This window comes from Entelurus aequoreus, linkage group LG25 (assembly GCF_033978785.1).
Source record: "Entelurus aequoreus isolate RoL-2023_Sb linkage group LG25, RoL_Eaeq_v1.1, whole genome shotgun sequence".
Taxonomy (NCBI): Eukaryota; Metazoa; Chordata; class Actinopteri; order Syngnathiformes; family Syngnathidae; genus Entelurus; species Entelurus aequoreus.
Genome location: NC_084755.1, coordinates 27,160,005 through 27,178,005, shown reverse-complemented (window position 1 = coordinate 27,178,005; position 18,001 = coordinate 27,160,005). Strand labels below are relative to the sequence as shown.

The window sequence follows — 18,001 nt, the reverse complement described above, 5'->3', positions numbered from 1 at the left end:
ATTAAATGTCACAGATGCTGCCCACACCTATGCTCCTTCAAAGGCTGTGCTTCTGGCTGCAAAGCATTGCACTTTCAAGTACAACAATGAGTAGATGAGTGTTATGTGTGTGTATATGTGTAAATAAATTAACACTGAAATTCAAGTATTTCTTTTATATGAAATACTTGACTTGGTGAATTCTAGCCGTAAATATACTCCTCCCCTCTTAACCACGCCCCCAACCAGCATATTCAACTGAATATGGGTTGAAAATGATTTGCAAATCCTTTTCAACCCATATTCAATTGAATGCACTACAAAGACAAGATATTTGATGTTCAAACTCATAAACTTTATTTTTTTTTTGCAAATAATAATTAACTTAGAATTTCATGGCTGCAACACGTGCCAAAGTAGTTGGGAAAGGGCATGTTCACCACTGTGTTACATGGCCTTTCCTTTTAACAACACTCAGTAAACGTTTGGGAACTGAGGAGACACATTTTTGAAGCTTCTCAGGTGGAATTCTTTCCCATTCTTGCTTGATGTACAGCTTAAGTTGTTCAACAGTCCGGGGGTCTCCATTGTGGTATTTTAGGCTTCATAATGCGCCACACATTTTCAATGGGAGACAGGTCTGGACTAAAGGCAGGCCAGTCTAGTACCCGCACTCTTTTACTATGAAGCCACGTTGATGTAACACGCGGCTTGGAATTGTCTTGCTGAAATAAGCAGGGGCGTCCATGGTAACGTTGCTTGGATGGCAACATATGTGGCTCCAAAACCTGTATGTACCTTTCAGCATTAATGGCGCCTTCACAGATGTGTAAGCTACCCATGTCTTGGGCACTAATACACCCCCATACCATCACACATGCTGGCTTTTCAACTTTGCGCCTATAACAATCCGGATGGTTCTTTTCCTTTTTGGTCCGGAGGACACGACGTCCACAGTTTCCAAAAACAATTTGAAATGTGGACTCGTCAGACCACAGAATACTTTTCCACTTTGTATCAGTCCATCTTAGATGAGCTCAGGCCCAGCGAAGCCGATGGCATTTCTGGGTGTTGTTGATAAACGGTTTTCGCCTTGCACAGGAGAGTTTTAACTTGCACTTACAGATGTAGCGACCAACTGTAGTTACTGACAGTGGGTTTCTGAAGTGTTCCTGAGCCGATGTGGTGATATCCTTTACATACTGATGTCGCTTGTTGATGCAGTACAGCCTGAGGGATCGAAGGTCACAGGCTTAGCTGCTTACGTGCAGTGATTTCTCCAGATTCTCTGAACCCTTTGATGATATTACGGACCGTAGATGGTGAAATCCCTAAATTCCTTGCAATAGCTGGTTGAGAAAGGTTTTTCTTAAACTGTTCAACAATTAGCTCACGCATTTGTTCACAAAGTGGTGACCCTCGCCCCATCCTTGTTTGTGAATGACTGAGCATTTCATGGAATCTACTTTTATACCTAATCATGGCACCCACCTGTTCCCAAGTTGCCTGTTCACCTGTGGGATGTTCCAAATAAGTGTTTGATGAGCATTCCTCAACTTTATCAGTATTTATTGCCACCTTTCCCAACTACTTTGGCACGTGTTGCTGGCATCAAATTCTGAAGTTGATGATTATTTGCAAAAAAAAAAAGTTTATCAGTTTGAACATCAAATATGTTGTCTTTGTAGCATATTCAACTGAATATGGGTGGAAAATGATTTGCAAATCATTGTATTACGTTTATATTTACATCTAACACAATTTCCCAACTCATATGGAAACGGGGTTTGTATATATATATATATATATATATATATATATATATATATATATATATATATATATATATATATATATATATATATATATATATATATATATATATATATGAAATACTTGACTTGGTGAATTCTAGCTGTAAATATACTCCTCCCCTCTTAACCACGCCTCCAACCACGCCCCTCCCCACGCCCGACCACGCCCCCATCCCCCACCTCCCGAAATCAGAGGTCTCAAGGTTGGCAAGTATGTTTTTGCCACTTGTGCCAGCTTTTTTGAAACATGTTGCAGGCATCAAATTCAAATGAGCTAATATTTGCAAAAAATAAAGTTTTCCAGTTGGAACATTAAATATCTTGTCTTTGCAGTCTATTCAATTAAATATAAGTTGAAAAGGATTTGCAAATCATTGTATTCTGTTATTATTTACCATTTACACAACGTGCCAACTTCACTGGTTTTGGGTTTTGTACATGCCAACCTTCAGCAGATTAGGCCCATAATCCAATACTTGGGTTTTTTCACTAATACCAGTATGTAGTATTAGGTATGGTAGAAAATGTCTGTATGTCGTCCTTTAGCTGTTGAGACTCAAACTGACTATTTTCAACGAGTGCACTTACTTGTGATGTTCATGTGGCACCGCAGGGGTCTTTTGATTTAATCTTCAAGGGTAGAACTCTTCCTGCCCAAATGAGCTTCTCTCAAGACGAGTACAGACGAGTTACTTACTAACCTCATATACAGTCGCGATCAAAAGTTGACATACACTTGTAAAGAACATAATGTCATGGCTGTCTTGAGTTTCCAATCATTTCTACAACTCTTATTTTTTTGTGATAGAGTGAATGGAGCACATACTTGTTGGTCACAACAAACATTCATGAAGTTTGGTTCTTTTATGTATTTATTATGGGTCTACTGAAAATGTGAGCAAATCTGCTGGGTCAAAAGTATACATACAGCAATGTTAATATTTGGTTACATGTCCCTTGGCAAGTTTCACTGCAATAAGGCACTTTTGGTAGCCATCCACAAGCTTCTGTTTGAATTTTTGACCACTCCTCTTGACAAAATTGATGAAGTTCAGCTAAATTTGTTGGTTTTCTGACATGGACTTGTTTCTTCAGCATTGTCCACACGTTTAAGTCAGGACTTTGGGAAGGCCATTCCAAAACCTTAATTCTAGCCTGATTTAGCCATTCCTTTACCACTTTTGACGTGTGTTTGGTGTCAATATCCTGTTGGAACACCCAACTGCGCCCAAGACCCAACCTCCGGGCTGATGATTTGAGGTTGTCCTGAAGAATTTGGAGGTAATCCTCCTTTTTCATTGTCCCATTTACTCTCTGTAAAGCACCAGTTCCATTGGCAGCAAAACAGGCCCAGAGCATAATACTACCACCACCATGCTTGACGGTGGGCATGGTGTTCCTGGGATTAAAGGCCTCACTGTCACGGCGCGGATTCGAACCCGCTTCCCTCCTGCAACTGAGTGTCACAGTTCCTCCTCTGGCTGCTCGCCGGGACACGCCCCCGCTCACGCTGAGCGCAGCACGCCCACGCAGCAACAAGCCTGCTCACAATCAGTAATCTGCACACCTGGGACTGATGAGGGCGAGCTGGATAAAGGACCAGTGGACCCAAGGATCCACGCGGGAACTTAGTTACCTCTTTGGATACCTTTCTCTATGGTGTTACCCTCCGTCGCCCTGAAAGTGAGCTGTGCGTCTCACTTCTCCCTGGATCTCCCTCTGGACTCTGACTTCCTCCCTCGTTCCTCGACTACTCGCTCGCCCCGGACTCTGACGCATCTCTCTTTCCCACGGACCTCACGTGAATCTCGGATCCCTTCTGCGTTGCCCTCTTTGGTTTTGTCTTGCTTCCTCATTCAACATTTATGGTAACACTCAACAGCTAATCTACACACATAGTCACACACATTCACTCTTGGATTTTGTCACACACCATTATATAGTTTATTAGCATTGTTAATTATTATTATATATATACACTACCGTTCAAAAGTTTGGGGTCACCCAAACAATTTTGTGGAATAGCCTTCATTTCTAAGAACAAGAATAGACTGTCGAGTTTCAGATGAAAGTTCTCTTTTTCTGGCCATTTTGAGCGTTTAATTGACCCCACAAATGTGATGCTCCAGAAACTCAATCTGCTCAAAGGAAGGTCAGTTTTGTAGCTTGTGTAACGAGCTAAACTGTTTTCAGATGTGTGAACATGATTGCACAAGGGTTTTCTAATCATCAATTAGCCTTCTGAGCCAATGAGCAAACACATTGTAGCATTAGAACACTGGAGTGATAGTTGCTGGAAATGGGCCTCTATACACCAAAGTAGATATTGCACCAAAAACCAGACATTTGCAGCTAGAATAGTCATTTACCACATTAGCAATGTATAGAGTGTATTTCTTTAAAGTTAAGACTAGTTTAAAGTTATCTTCATTGAAAAGTACAGTGCTTTTCCTTCAAAAATAACAACATTTCAATGTGACCCCAAACTTTTGAACGGTAGTGTATATGTTGACTATATATAATAAATAATTGTACATACTTTCCCCTGGTGTCTGTTGCCGTTACCTCCCCTTAGTGATACACAACACTCACATTTTGCTGGGTATTGTGGCCAAACAGCTTCATTTTTGTTTCATCTGACCACAGAACTTTCCTCCAGAAGGTCTTATCTTTGTCCATGTGATGTCAGATGAAACAAAAATGGAGCTGTTTGGCCACAATACCCAGCAATATGTTTGGAGGAGAAAGGTGAGGGCTTTAATCCCAGGAACACCATTTCTACCGTCCAGCATGGTGGTGGTAGTATTATGCTCTGGGCCTGTTTTGCTACCAATGGAACTGGTGCTTTACAGAGAGTAAATGGGACAATGAAAAAAGGAGGTCCTGACTTAAACGTGTGGACAATGCTGAAGAAACAAGTCCATGTCAGAAAACCAACAAATTTAGCTGATCTGCACCAATTTTGTCTGGAGGAGTGGTCAAAAATTCAAGCAGAAGCTTGTGGATGGCTACCAAAAGCGCCTTATTGCAGTGAAACTTGCCAAGGGACATGTAAGCAAATATTAACATTGCTGTATGTATACTTTTGACCCAGCAGATTTGCTCACATTTTCAGTAGACCCATAATAAATTCATAAAAGAACCAAACTTCATGAATATTTTTTTTTGACCAACAAGTATGTGCTCCAATCACTCTATCACAAAAAATAAGAGTTGTAGAAATGATTGGAAACTCAAGACAGCCATGACATTATGTTCTTTACAAGTGTATGTCAACTTTTGATGGTGACTGTAGATGAACATATTCAAATAGTGGGATCCATCACTCCACAAATTAAAGGCCAATTGTGCAAAAACACAAAAAGCTGTGATATGGTTCTGAACCACATTTTAGTCCGCCACAACAATTTTCCAAACTATTTGGCTTTTAACACCATTAGACACGGGTCATTTAAAGCCAATGGTTTATGGCAAATTTACTCCACCTGCCAAATGGGCATTATAGTAATGTTCTGGGTCAGGGAGCGAAAAGCTTGGGACGTGCGGCTTGTTTTGCTGGCTCGACACTCCCGGTAAAAGCAGGAGGAGCAGCAAAAGGGAGAGATCAATATAAATGTTCTGTGTGGACGATCAAGAGCCGAGAGTAAACAATGAGGGTCGAAAGCAAACATATGGAAGCATGCAGGAAATGAGATTCGTCAACTGCTGGCGGGTTATGTAATGTAATGTTATGTAATGAGGGACTTGGCGGAACCAGCTGGTTTGGAATGATCACAATCAGGACGTTGAAGAGCGACCCCGAGCATCTTGGGTTTACTTTCATCTCGTGTTGTCCCCATAGCAATATTTTAGTACTTTTCTGAAAAAGGGTCACCACAAAAAAAATTGCATTATTGGCTTTATTTGAACAAAACATCTTAGGGTACATTAAACATATGTTTATTATTGCAAGTTTGTCCTTAAATAAAATAGTGAACATACTCGACAACTTGTCTTTTATTAGTAAGTAAACAAACAAAGGCTCCTAATTAGTCTGCTGACGCATGCAGTAACATATTGTGTCATTTATCATTCTACTATTTTGTCAACATTATGAGGGACAAGCTGTAAAAATTGATCATTAATTCACTTGTTCATTTACTGTTAATATCTGCTTATTTTCCATTTGAACATGTTCTATCTACACTTCTGTTAAAATGTAATAATTAGAGATGTCCGATAATATCGGCCTGCCGATATTATCGGCCGATAAATGCTTTAGAATGTAATACCGGAAATTATCGGTATCGTTTTTTTTTGTTTTTTTTTTTTAAAAACACAAGATACACTAACAATTAGTACACCAACCCAAAAAACCTCAATCCCCCATTGACACTCATTCACACAAAAGGGTTGTTTCTTTCTGTTTATTAATATTCTGGTTCCTACATTATATATCAATATATATCAATACAGTCTGCAAGGGATACAGTCCGTAAGCACACATGATTGTGCGTGCTGCTGGTCCACTAATAGTACCAACTTTTAACAGTTAATTTTACTCATTTTCATTAATTACTAGTTTCTATGTAACTGTTTTGATATTGTTTTGCTTTCTTTTTTATTCAATTTTTTTTTTTAATTTATTTATCTTATTTTATTTTTATTTTTATTTTTAAAAAGGACCTTATCTTCACCATACCCGGTTGTCCAAATTAGGCATAATAATGTGTTAATTCCACGACTGTATATATTGGTATCGGTTGATATCGGTATCAGTAATTAAGGGTTTGGTCAATATCGGAATATCAGATATCGGCAAAAAGCCATAATCGGATATCCCTACTAATAATCACTTATTCTTCTGTTGTTTGATACTTTACATTAGTTTTGGATGATACCACAAATGTAGGTATCGATCCGATACCAAGTAGTTACAGGATCATACATTGGTCATATTCAAAGTCCTCATGTGTCCAGGGACATATTTCCTGAGTTTATAAACATAATATGAATGTAAAAAAAATGAAAGAAAATGTTGTGATGCCAAAAAATATCGACGTAATCATAGTAGGATCGACTAGATACGCTATTGTACGTGGTATCATTACAGTGGATGTTAGGTGTAGATCCACCCATGGCGTTTGTTTACATTTTGAGGCCGGTGAGCTATTGTATCCTCCTACGGTGTGTAGTGAAGCATGTTTAGCTATTCCTCATCCTGCAATGATAATGTTACTTGTAAGAAAATTACTTTTTTTGTCGCCATGGAGGCGAGGATTAGTGATTTATCAATCGATCAATCAATATTTATTTATATAGCCCTAAATCACAAGTGTCTCAAAGGGCTGCAGAAGCCACAACGACATCCCCGGTACAGAGCCCACATAAGGGCAAGGAAAAACTCACAACCCCAGTGGGACGTCGATGTGAATGACTATGAGAAACCTTGGAGAGGAACGCCAACACTTCATCCTTGGCCACCAAACCTGTGGAGAGGGGGGCAGAGCAGAAAAGAAACGGCAGATCAACTGGTCTAAAAAGGGAGTCTATTTAAAGGCTAGAGTATACAAATGAGTTTTAAGATGGGACTTAAATGCTTCTACTGAGGTAGCATCTGTAACTGTTACCGGGAGGGCATTCCATAGTACTGGAGCCCGAACAGAAAACGCTCTATAGCCCGCAGACTTTTTTGGGGATCTGGGAATCACTAATAAGCCAGAGTTCTTTGAACGCAGATTTCTTTCCGGGACATATGGTACAATACAATCAGCAAGATAGGCTGGAGCTAGACCGTGTAGTATTTTATACGTAAGTAGTAAAACCTTAAAGTCGCATCTTAAGTGCACAGGAAGCCAGTGCAAGTGAGCCAGTATAGGCGTAATATGATCAAACTTTCTTGTTCTTGTCAAAGGTGTAACGCAGGTGTCAAATCCATACCTTTTGCAGTGACTGGTATTATCTTGCTTTCTATTTACTCTTTGCGCTCTTCCTAGTCACGTGACCGCCACAGTCCAATCAGCTTTGGTTATATGCCGGTAGCAGGAAGTGACTGGTATGCTCTTGCTTCTATTACTCTTTGAGCGCTGTGCGCGCTTCCTAGTCACGTGACCGCCACGGTCCAATTAGCTGTGCTTATAAGCCGGTGGCAGGAAGTGGCCAGTAGACAGAACTTGAGGGGAAACCGATTGTATTTCTGCTGGAGGTAGGTTTTTATTCTCGTTTTCACCTGAAATATTGTGCTGACTGAGTCTAAACTAAAATGCCTATTTGTAACTTTATAGAGCCGACTACCAGCGCCGGAGTTTTTTCTCATTAAGCTGTGTGTGACTGTAGAAGAGTTGGTGAGTCCATATTTATGAACAAAGCACCTTTAGCATTAATCTTTCTTCGATTGTTTTCATTGCAACAGTCTTTGTAGCATATTCTCAATCGTCCATATACAAGGTTGATGATTTAAACCTTTGATAACTATTTGTGTATTGAATGTACTTTTAAATGTGTTTTGATAATAAGCACGTTTAGTGCACTGACTGCTTTGTATAGGTCATATTTATGCTGCTAATAGTTATTTTAGCATTGTATTGCATATTGTGATTCTGACATGTTTATTGATTTATATTGTACAATATTGAGGAAAGAACTAGAACATATTCGGAATACTTTATAATACAATTAGTGTTATTTAATAAAGATATTTTGTGTACACAGGGATTTATAAGAATGGTCCTGGTTTACACAGGCCAGGCTTCTCTTTTTGATGGCGAGCTAAGGAAAAGAAGCATCTAGTCCAAGGATCGTTCTTGGAAGATTCCAGCCAGGAACCCCACCACCTGTTCTGTCTGGGCGGGTAGGAGGCTCTCGAGCCGACCCTTTACAATTTTCATTCTTAACCTGCAGCACATGGACTGTGCTGCCATCCTTTTTTTCAAGAACTCTATTAAGTTTGAGCTGAGATTTTTACAAGATCCAGAGACACTAATTAATGGACTTAGAATTGTATATATGTATATAGTAACTGTGTTTTTTTTCAAATTGCTTTCATGTTGAATGGCCATTCAACTCATTATTGTGTATATATATCTGCTGTCCATCACTAAATCTCTAATACACGGTGTCAACCAAACTGCAATCCAAGCTCTGCCTTCTCTCTCCGAGTCGAAACCCTAGTCTTCTGTTCCTAGCCCATAACACCCCATATATATTGCATTGATTTGTAGCACGTATAGGTTACAAAATTCTAGCAGCCGCATTTTGTACCAACTGTAATCTTTTAATGCTAGACATAGGGAGACCCGAAAATAATACGTTACAGTAATCGAGACGAGATGTAACGAACGCATGAATAATGATCTCAGCGTCGCTAGTGGACAAAATGGAACAAATTTTAGCGATATTACGGAGATGAAAGAAGGCCGTTTTAGTAACACTCTTAATGTGTGACTCAAACGAGAGAGTTGGGTCGAAGATAATACCCAGATTCTTTACCGAGTCGCCTTGTGTAATTGTTTGGTTGTCAAATGTTAAGGTGGTATTATTAAATAGATGTCGGTGTTGAGCAGGACCGATAATCAGCATTTCTGTTTTCTTAGCGTTGAGTTGCAAAAAGTTAGCGGACATCCATTTTTTTATGTCATTAAGACACGCCTCCAGCTGACTACAATCCGACGTGTTGGTCAGCTTTAGGGGCATGTAGAGTTGGGTGTCATCAGCATAACAGTGAAAGCTAACACCGTATTTGCGTATAATGTCACCTAGCGGCAGCATGTAGATGCTGAAGAGTGCAGGGCCAAGAACCGAACCCTGGGGAACTCCGCACGTTACCTTGACATGGTCCGAGGTCACATTGTTATGGGAGACGCACTGCATCCTGTCAGTAATATAAGAGTTAAACCAAGAAAAGGCTAAGTCTGACATACCAATACGTGTTTTGATACGCTCTAATAAAATATTATGATCGACGGTATCGAAAGCAGCGCTAAGATCAAGAAGCAGCAACATACACTACCGTTCAAAAGTTTGGGGTCACCCAAGCAATTTTGTGGAATAGCCTTCAATTCTAAGAACAAGAATAGACTGTCGAGTTTCAGATGAAAGTTCTCTTTTTCTGGCCATTTTGAGCGTTTATTTGACCCCACAAATGTGATGCTCCAGAAACTCAAACTGCTCAAAGGAAGGTCAGTTTTGTAGCTTCTGTAATGAGCTAAACTGTTTTCAGATGTGTGAACATGATTGCACAAGGGTTTTCTAATCATCAATTAGCCTTCTGAGCCAATGAACAAACACATTGTACCATTAGAACACTGGAGTGATAGTTGCTGGAAATGGGCCTCTATACACCTATGTAGATATTGCACCAAAAACCAGACATTTGCAGCTAGAATAGTCATTTACCACATTAGCAATGTATAGAGTGTATTTCTTTAAAGTTAAGACTAGTTTAAAGTTATCTTCATTGAAAAGTACAGTGCTTTTCCTTCAAAAATAAGGACATTTCAATGTGACCCCAAACTTTTGAACGGTAGTGTAGATGACGCATCAGAATCCATCGTTAGCAATAGATCATTAGTCATTTTTGATGACTAATCTAGAATTTACTTTTAGCTGAAGCAGCCTTTGTCTTGTAGTGTGTCAACAACAGCAGGGTAAGCTAGCATTAGCTCACTGCTATCAATGCGCCGCTAAAATAGTCTGTCTGCGTTAGCGCTTATAATAACAATATCACTCTTATTTGGTTAATTTTCAGGTCATCACATGTAAATGGAGTATTGTCGGCGCTTTCTTGATGTTTTTAGAGAGAATAATGAGAGGACCCTTCATCTCTTGACTCAATTGTTAGCTATTTATTTAGAATGGAATAGAATGCCTTTTATTGTCACTACACACAGGTACAATGAGATTAAAAGCAACTTCAGTATCAGTGCGACAGTCTATAAATATGCAAAAAATAGGAAGGAGAGAAAATAAAAAATAGTGCAAAATGAGGTAAGGTGCACAGTCCAGTCCTGAGAACAAAATTCTGAATGTGTGGTTTAAATACTATACTATATACATATATACAGAAGCATTCAGACTGTGGGTGGAAAGTAAACATTGCACACAGAGAGGTGCTAAACTATAAAGTCAGTGCCTATGAGAGTTCACCATGGTTATGGCTTTAGGTCAAAAACTGTTCTTGAGTCTGTTTGTCTTGGACCTGATGACCCTGTAGCGCCTTCCTGAGGGCAGCAGGTCAAACAGGTCAAAGTGCCTGGATTAAGGACTTTCTCTCCAACCGGCCCCAGACTGTGCGACTCGGCCCCCAACTCTCCTCCACCCGCACGTTGAATACCGGCTCCCCACAGAGCTGTGTGCTGAGCCCTCTTCTGTACTGTCTCTACACCTACGACTGCAGTCCGACCCACAACAACAACCTCATAGTGAAGTTCGCGGACGACACTACGGTGGTCGGACTCATCTCAAAGAGGGACGAGGCAACCTACAGAGAGGAGGTCCGGAAGTTGGCAGACTGGTGCTCAAAGAACAACCTTGCTCAGAACACCAAGAAAACCAAGGAGATCGTCGTCGACTTCAGGAAACACAGCACTGACCTAACCCCGTTTCCATATGAGTTGGGAAATTGTGTTAGGTGTAAATATAAACGGAATACAATGATTTGCAAATCCTTTTCAACCCATATTCAGTTGAATGCACTACAAAGACAAGATATTTGATCTTCAAACTCATAAACTTTTCTTTTTTTTTTGCAAATAATAATTAACTTGGAATTTCGTGGCTGCAACACGTGCCAAAGTAGTTGGGAAAGGGCATGTTCACCACTGTGTTACATGGCCTTTCCTTTTAAAGGCTTACTGAAACCCACTACTACCGACCACGCAGTCTGATAGTTTATATATCAATGAAGAAATCTTAACATTGCAACACATGCCAATACGGCCAGGTTAACTTATAAAGTGCAATTTTAAATTTCCCGCTAAACTTCCGGTTGAAAACGTCTTTGGATGATGACGTATGCGCGTGACGTAGCCAGTGAAACAGAGGTATCGGTACCCCATCGAAAACAATACAAAATAGCTCTGTTTTCATCTCATAATTCCACAGTATTCTGGACATCTGTGTTGGTGAATCTTTTGCAATTTGTTTAATGAACAATGGAGACTGCATAGAAGAAAGTTGTATGTGGGATCTGTGTATTAGCGGCTGGCTGTAGCAACACAACCAGGAGGACTTACTTGGATAGCAGACGCGCTAGCCGACGCTAGCCGCCAACCGCACGGATGATCGTGGTGAAGTCCTTCGTCGCGTCGTCGATCGCTGGAACGCAGGTGAGCACGGGTGTTGATGAGCAGATGAGGGCTGGCTGGCGTAGGTGGAGCGCTAATGTTTTTATCATAGCTCTGTGAGGTCCGGTTGCTAAGTTAGCTTCAATGGCGTCGTTAGCAACAGCATTGTTAAGCTTTGCCAGGCTGAGAATTATTAACCGTGTATTTACATGTCCCTGGTTTAATAGTATTGTTGATCTTCTGTCTATCCTTCCAGCCAGGGGTTTATTTCTTTTGTTTCTATCTGCATTTGAGCCAGATGCTATCACGTTAGCTCCGTAGCTAAAGAGCTTCGCCGATGTATTGTCGTGGAGATAAAAGTCACTGTGAATGTCCATTTCGCGTTCTCGACTCTCATTTTCAAGAGGAAATAGTATCCGAGGTGGTTTGAAATACAAATCCATGATGCACAACAGAAAAAGGAGAAAGTGTGGAATCCAATGAACCCTTTTACCTAAATTACGGTCAGAGCGAAAAAAGACGTCCACAGTTTCCAAAAACAATTTGAAATGTGGACTCGTCAGACCACAGAACACTTTTCCACTTTGTATCAGTCCATCTTAGATGAGCTCAAGCCCAGCGAAGCCGACGGCGTTTCTGGGTGTTGTTGATAAACGGTTTTCGCCTTGCATAGGAGAGTTTTAACTTGCACTTACAGATGTAGCGACCAACTTTAGTTACTGACAGTGGGTTTCTGAAGTGTTCCTGAGCCCATGTGGTGATATCCTTTACACACTGATGTCGCTTGTTGATGCAGTACAGCCTGAGGGATCGAAGGTCACGGGCTTAGCTGCTTACGTGCAGTGATTCCTCCAGATTCTCTGAACCCTTTGATGATATTACGGACCGTAGATGGTGAAATCCCTAAATTCCTTGCAATAGCTGGTTGAGAAAGGTTTTTCTTAAACTGTTCACCAATTTGCTCACGCATTTGTTGACAAAGTGGTGACCCTCGCCCCATCCTTGTTTGTGAATGACTGAGCATTTCATGGAATCTACTTTTATACCCAATCATGGCACCCACCTGTTCCCAATTTGTCTGTTCACCTGTGGGATGTTCCAAATAAGTGTTTGATGAGCATTCCTCAACTTTCTCAGTATTTATTGCCACCTTTACCAACTTCTTTGTCACGTGTTGCTGGCATCAAATTCTAAAGTTAATGATTATTTGCAAATCATTGTATTCCGTTTATATTTACATCTAACACAATTTCCCAACTCATATGGAAACGGGGTTTGTAATAATATGGTCATATTGCCAAAGATGTTCAGAGCAGAATATGCAAAATGGCCGTCTAAATTTATGGCATTTTGTGAAGTTCAGACGATATTTTCACATACTTTACGGATTATAAATACAATTGGATATAGTTTATTATCAACGGAAAAAGTTTGGACACCCCTGGGCTAATCTATGGATTTTTCTTCGCTAACGGCTAAATAATGGAATGGATTTTATGCGTTCAAAATAAAGCTAAGCATATGTCTTCTTGTCTTACTTAAGGATTGTGAATGATAAACAACACATTTATTTCCAATTTTCCAGTCTGACTGATCTAATAATATGGTCAAAGTGACGTAGAATCTATGGAAATTACCAAAGGTGTTTAGAGCGGAATATTCAAAATGGCCAACTGACATTTTGTGATGTTTAGACGGTATTTTCACATACTTTGTGGATTGTAAATACAATTGGATATGGTTTATTGGATCCAATGAAACACAATTCAGCATATAAAGTCAACGTGTTTTTCCACTCTACTGCTACTTTAAGACATATTGTTCGTATTTTTCCCTGAGAAAGTCAACAAGTTCCATTATTGATGAGAAACTAATTGCCTTTGTGAAAGCCAAACGATCAATAAGAATTGATCAGCGGGAGCTTTTGCATAAAGGCAGCATAAGCATGAAGTCATTTTGGGCCTTAAAGCAAAGAAGAGGCAGAGATCAATATTCTCCATAGTGACGTCCCATCTAATGTCTTCTTTTCTCCGGTCTTGCCACTAATTGAATCAATTATTGTCGCACAACAACAGACTTTCCAGCGGGGGAACGATGGTAATCTCATCCAGCCCAGAAGCAGGTGGAGGAAGGTGTTGTTTACCTCCTGGAACATGGTCGGGAGTTGCACAAACCGGGACTTTTCCAGTCCTTTCAGACAAATAAAGTGGCAACAAAATGTGCTCCTACTGCACTCGGGACGTTTACGGTCTGAGGACACTTCAATCGAATTGGTCCAAAAATATTTGATTAACGAGAAATGTAAACAAATAGTGACAAGGTTTCTTAATAGCGCTCACAAGTTGGGAAACTGCAGCTTTTTTTTGGAATGTTGCCTATCGTTCACAATCTTTATGAGACCCTTGACGATGGATTTGTATTTAATGCATTCTAAATATTAAATAAAAGTCAATGGGAGGTCCGCTACTACGCCCATAAAACCTAATAAAAAACATCCAAACAACACCAACAATACTCTATTTACATTTGGTGACTTGACTATTAACAAGTATTAGTGATATTGTTATTATAAGTGCTAACGCAGACCGACTATTTATAGGGGCGATGTGTGTGCCCTGCTTCCTCTCTTCCTTGCTCGTCAAACTTTACTCTGGTTCATAAATCATGCCTCTCACCTGGATAGTAGAAGGATGAGGATGTATTCCGACAAGTTGGTACACTTTGACAGCCAATTTAGACCCGAAAACGACACGAAAAGACGCTTGATTATGACACATTCTTCATCTAAACGGGACTATATGAACGTCCTAGCAGTCGGCATCCTAATGACAGCAGACATTGTACAGCAAGTGATGTTTTATTATGTCTTTTGGCTCTCATGAAGTCTGCAGTGAGTAATAATCAGTCATGTTGTTGAAAAAAAGCTAACACTGTGATGCGTTTTTGAAATTAATGCGCTGCATATGCTTAAATGAAATTTTATTATAAATGTTACTACATTACATATATATTTACATCATGTATATATTACATGTTATTATAAATGTTACTACATTACATATATACTTACATCATGTATACATTACATGTTATTATAAATGTTACTACATTACATATATAGTTACATCGTGTATACATTACATGTTATTATGAATATTACTACATTACATATATACTTACATCATGCAAATATTACATGTTATGAATGTTACTACATTCATAATAACATGTAATATATACATGATGTAAGTATATATGTAATGTAGTAACATTCATAATAAAGGGACAAGCGGTAGAAAATGTATGGATGGATATACGGATATACATGATGTAAGTATATATGTAATGTAGTAACATTCATAATAACATGTAATATATACATGATGTAAGTATATATGTAATGTAGTAACATTTATAATATAATATATGTAATGTTACTACATTACATACTTACATCATGTATATATTACATGTTATTATGAATGTTACTACATTACATATATACTTACATCATGTATATATTACATGTTATTATAAATGTTACTACATTACATATATACTTACATCATGTTTATATTACATGTTATTATAAATGTTACTACATTACATATATACTTACATCATGTTTATATTACATATTATAAATGTTATTACATTACATATATACTAACATCATGTATATATTACATGTTATTATGAATGTTACTACGTTACATATATACTTACATCATGTATATATTACATGTTATTATAAATGTTACTACATTACATATATACTTACATCATGTATATATTAAATGTTATTATAAATGTTACTACATTACATATATACTTACATCATGTATATATTACATGTTATTATGAATGTTACTACGTTACATATATACTTACATCATGTATATATTACATGTTATTATAAATGTTACTACATTACATATATACTTACATCATGTATATATTACATGTTATTATGAATGTTACTACGTTACATATATACTTACATCATGTATATAAAACCTCAATGGAGGTGTTCGGATGTTTTTTAAGGGCTTTTATAGGCAGAATAGAACGACTCCGTAGGCTCCATTTTAAGCGGATTTTTGATCACATTTCTTTAATATTTAGAATGCATTAAAAAAAATACATCCGTCGTCTTGTCTTTCATAAGGATTGTGACCGATAGGCAAAAAAGTACCCCAAAAAAAAGTGCAGTTCCCCTTTAAATTGCTACTGGCATGTTACATATTGAAAATTAATAATTTTCTCTAATTTCAAACCTGCTAATTATAAATAAATAAATAAATAAATAATTGGGGGGAGGAAGTGACACATAGAAGGTAAAAAAATTTGAATAATAAATTATAATTAAGTCAGATGTATGTAAAAAAAAAAATAGCCGACATGTAATATTAATGTACAATATTTTCATAGCTCGCTTTTACAAAAGCACATTTTTGTGCTAAATAAAGTGGTCGATACCAATAAATACAAAATAATAAAAGGGAATTTCCCTGGAGGTGGTTGATAATACAGGGAACATGTTTTATTCTAATAAAAATGTTTTGTAACAATATAAAACAAACAGGGCTTGTATTGCCATACCGATACTTTGAATTGAAATGTCATATTTATTGAATAATAATAAAAGTGAATTCGCCTCCACCTATTTGATTATGACTATACATGAGATGGGGAAACTTTGTTATTCAAATAATCATATTTTGATGACTTAAAGCAACAAAATAAAACAAATAGGGCTTGTATCGCCCATACTGATACCAATATTTCGACTTGAATTGTCATAATTATTGAATATTATTACAAGTGAATTTGCCTGTAGTTAGTTGATTATGATTGTAATAATACAGGGAAAATATTTAATTAAAAAAAAAAAAAAAAAAAAATTGTATTTAATGCAACAAAATAAATATACTTTAACATGAAATATCATAATTATTGAATGATATTACGAGTGAATTTGCCTGCAGTTAGTTAATTATGACTTCAATAACACAGGCAAACTATTGTTATAAAATAAACAATTTTTTTTAAAATAAATTAATGCAAAAATTCAAAACAAACCGGGCTGGTATCGCCGATATATTGACTGAGAGGTATTTTAATTATTGTATAATACTAAAAGTGAATTTGCCTCGAGTTAGTTAGTTATGGTTATAATCCCATATTTCATTCAAATAAAAGTGTTTTATAATATAAAACAAAACAAACAGGACGTACTGCACGTGCAGACAAGAAACTAAAGTGTTGACGTCATCATTTATCAAGCCTCGGTCCGATTCAGACACCAATACCCACTTTGGTTTCGAAACTATCGCGATTTCAAATCAATACACCGAGGCCTGGTGCGGTGGTGCTTTGACCGGTATCGGTATGTCTCTTTCCTCTTCATTTCAACGGTCAGAGAAAGGATGCTGAGCATAAAATGTCATTCTTGTACAATATTGTGATCTTTCCAAAGACGAAGCAACACAGCAGTCGCCACACAAGATGATCGTTGGCATGCAGTTTACAGAGTGACTAAATGGCGCCCTCTGCTGGACAACACGGGAATGACAAGACGTTTGTCTAAGATGCTGAAAGGAACATGTCTGTCGCTTTTTTCAACAACACGACCTGAAGCGTATGTACAATATAATAATTATAAATAACAATACAAAATATTATATATATATATATATATATATATATATATATATATATATATATATATATATATATATATATATATATATATATATTTAAATATACATATATATATATAAATATATATATCCATCAAATGTAAATATATAAAATATAATATATATTAAATGTAAGTATAACAAATATATATATTACATATATATATATATATATAATATATTTGTGGAAGTCGCTTCCTATCCGTTCCACTATTATACACGGCACAGGAGCCAAGCTTGCCGT

The 18,001-nt window shown here is 37.7% G+C and overlaps 1 long non-coding RNA gene across 1 annotated transcript in view; it reads left to right on the top strand.

The window, feature by feature from the left end:
- LOC133642639 (uncharacterized) overlaps window positions 1-8,816 on the top strand; it is a 46,445-nt gene extending 37,629 nt beyond the window's left edge. Inside the window, exons 2-3 of the long non-coding RNA XR_009824560.1 lie at window positions 8,057-8,116; window positions 8,484-8,816. This is a non-coding gene — a long non-coding RNA (uncharacterized LOC133642639). The remainder of the gene's footprint in view (window positions 1-8,056; window positions 8,117-8,483) is intronic.
- The last annotated feature ends 9,185 nt before the right edge of the window (window positions 8,817-18,001 follow it).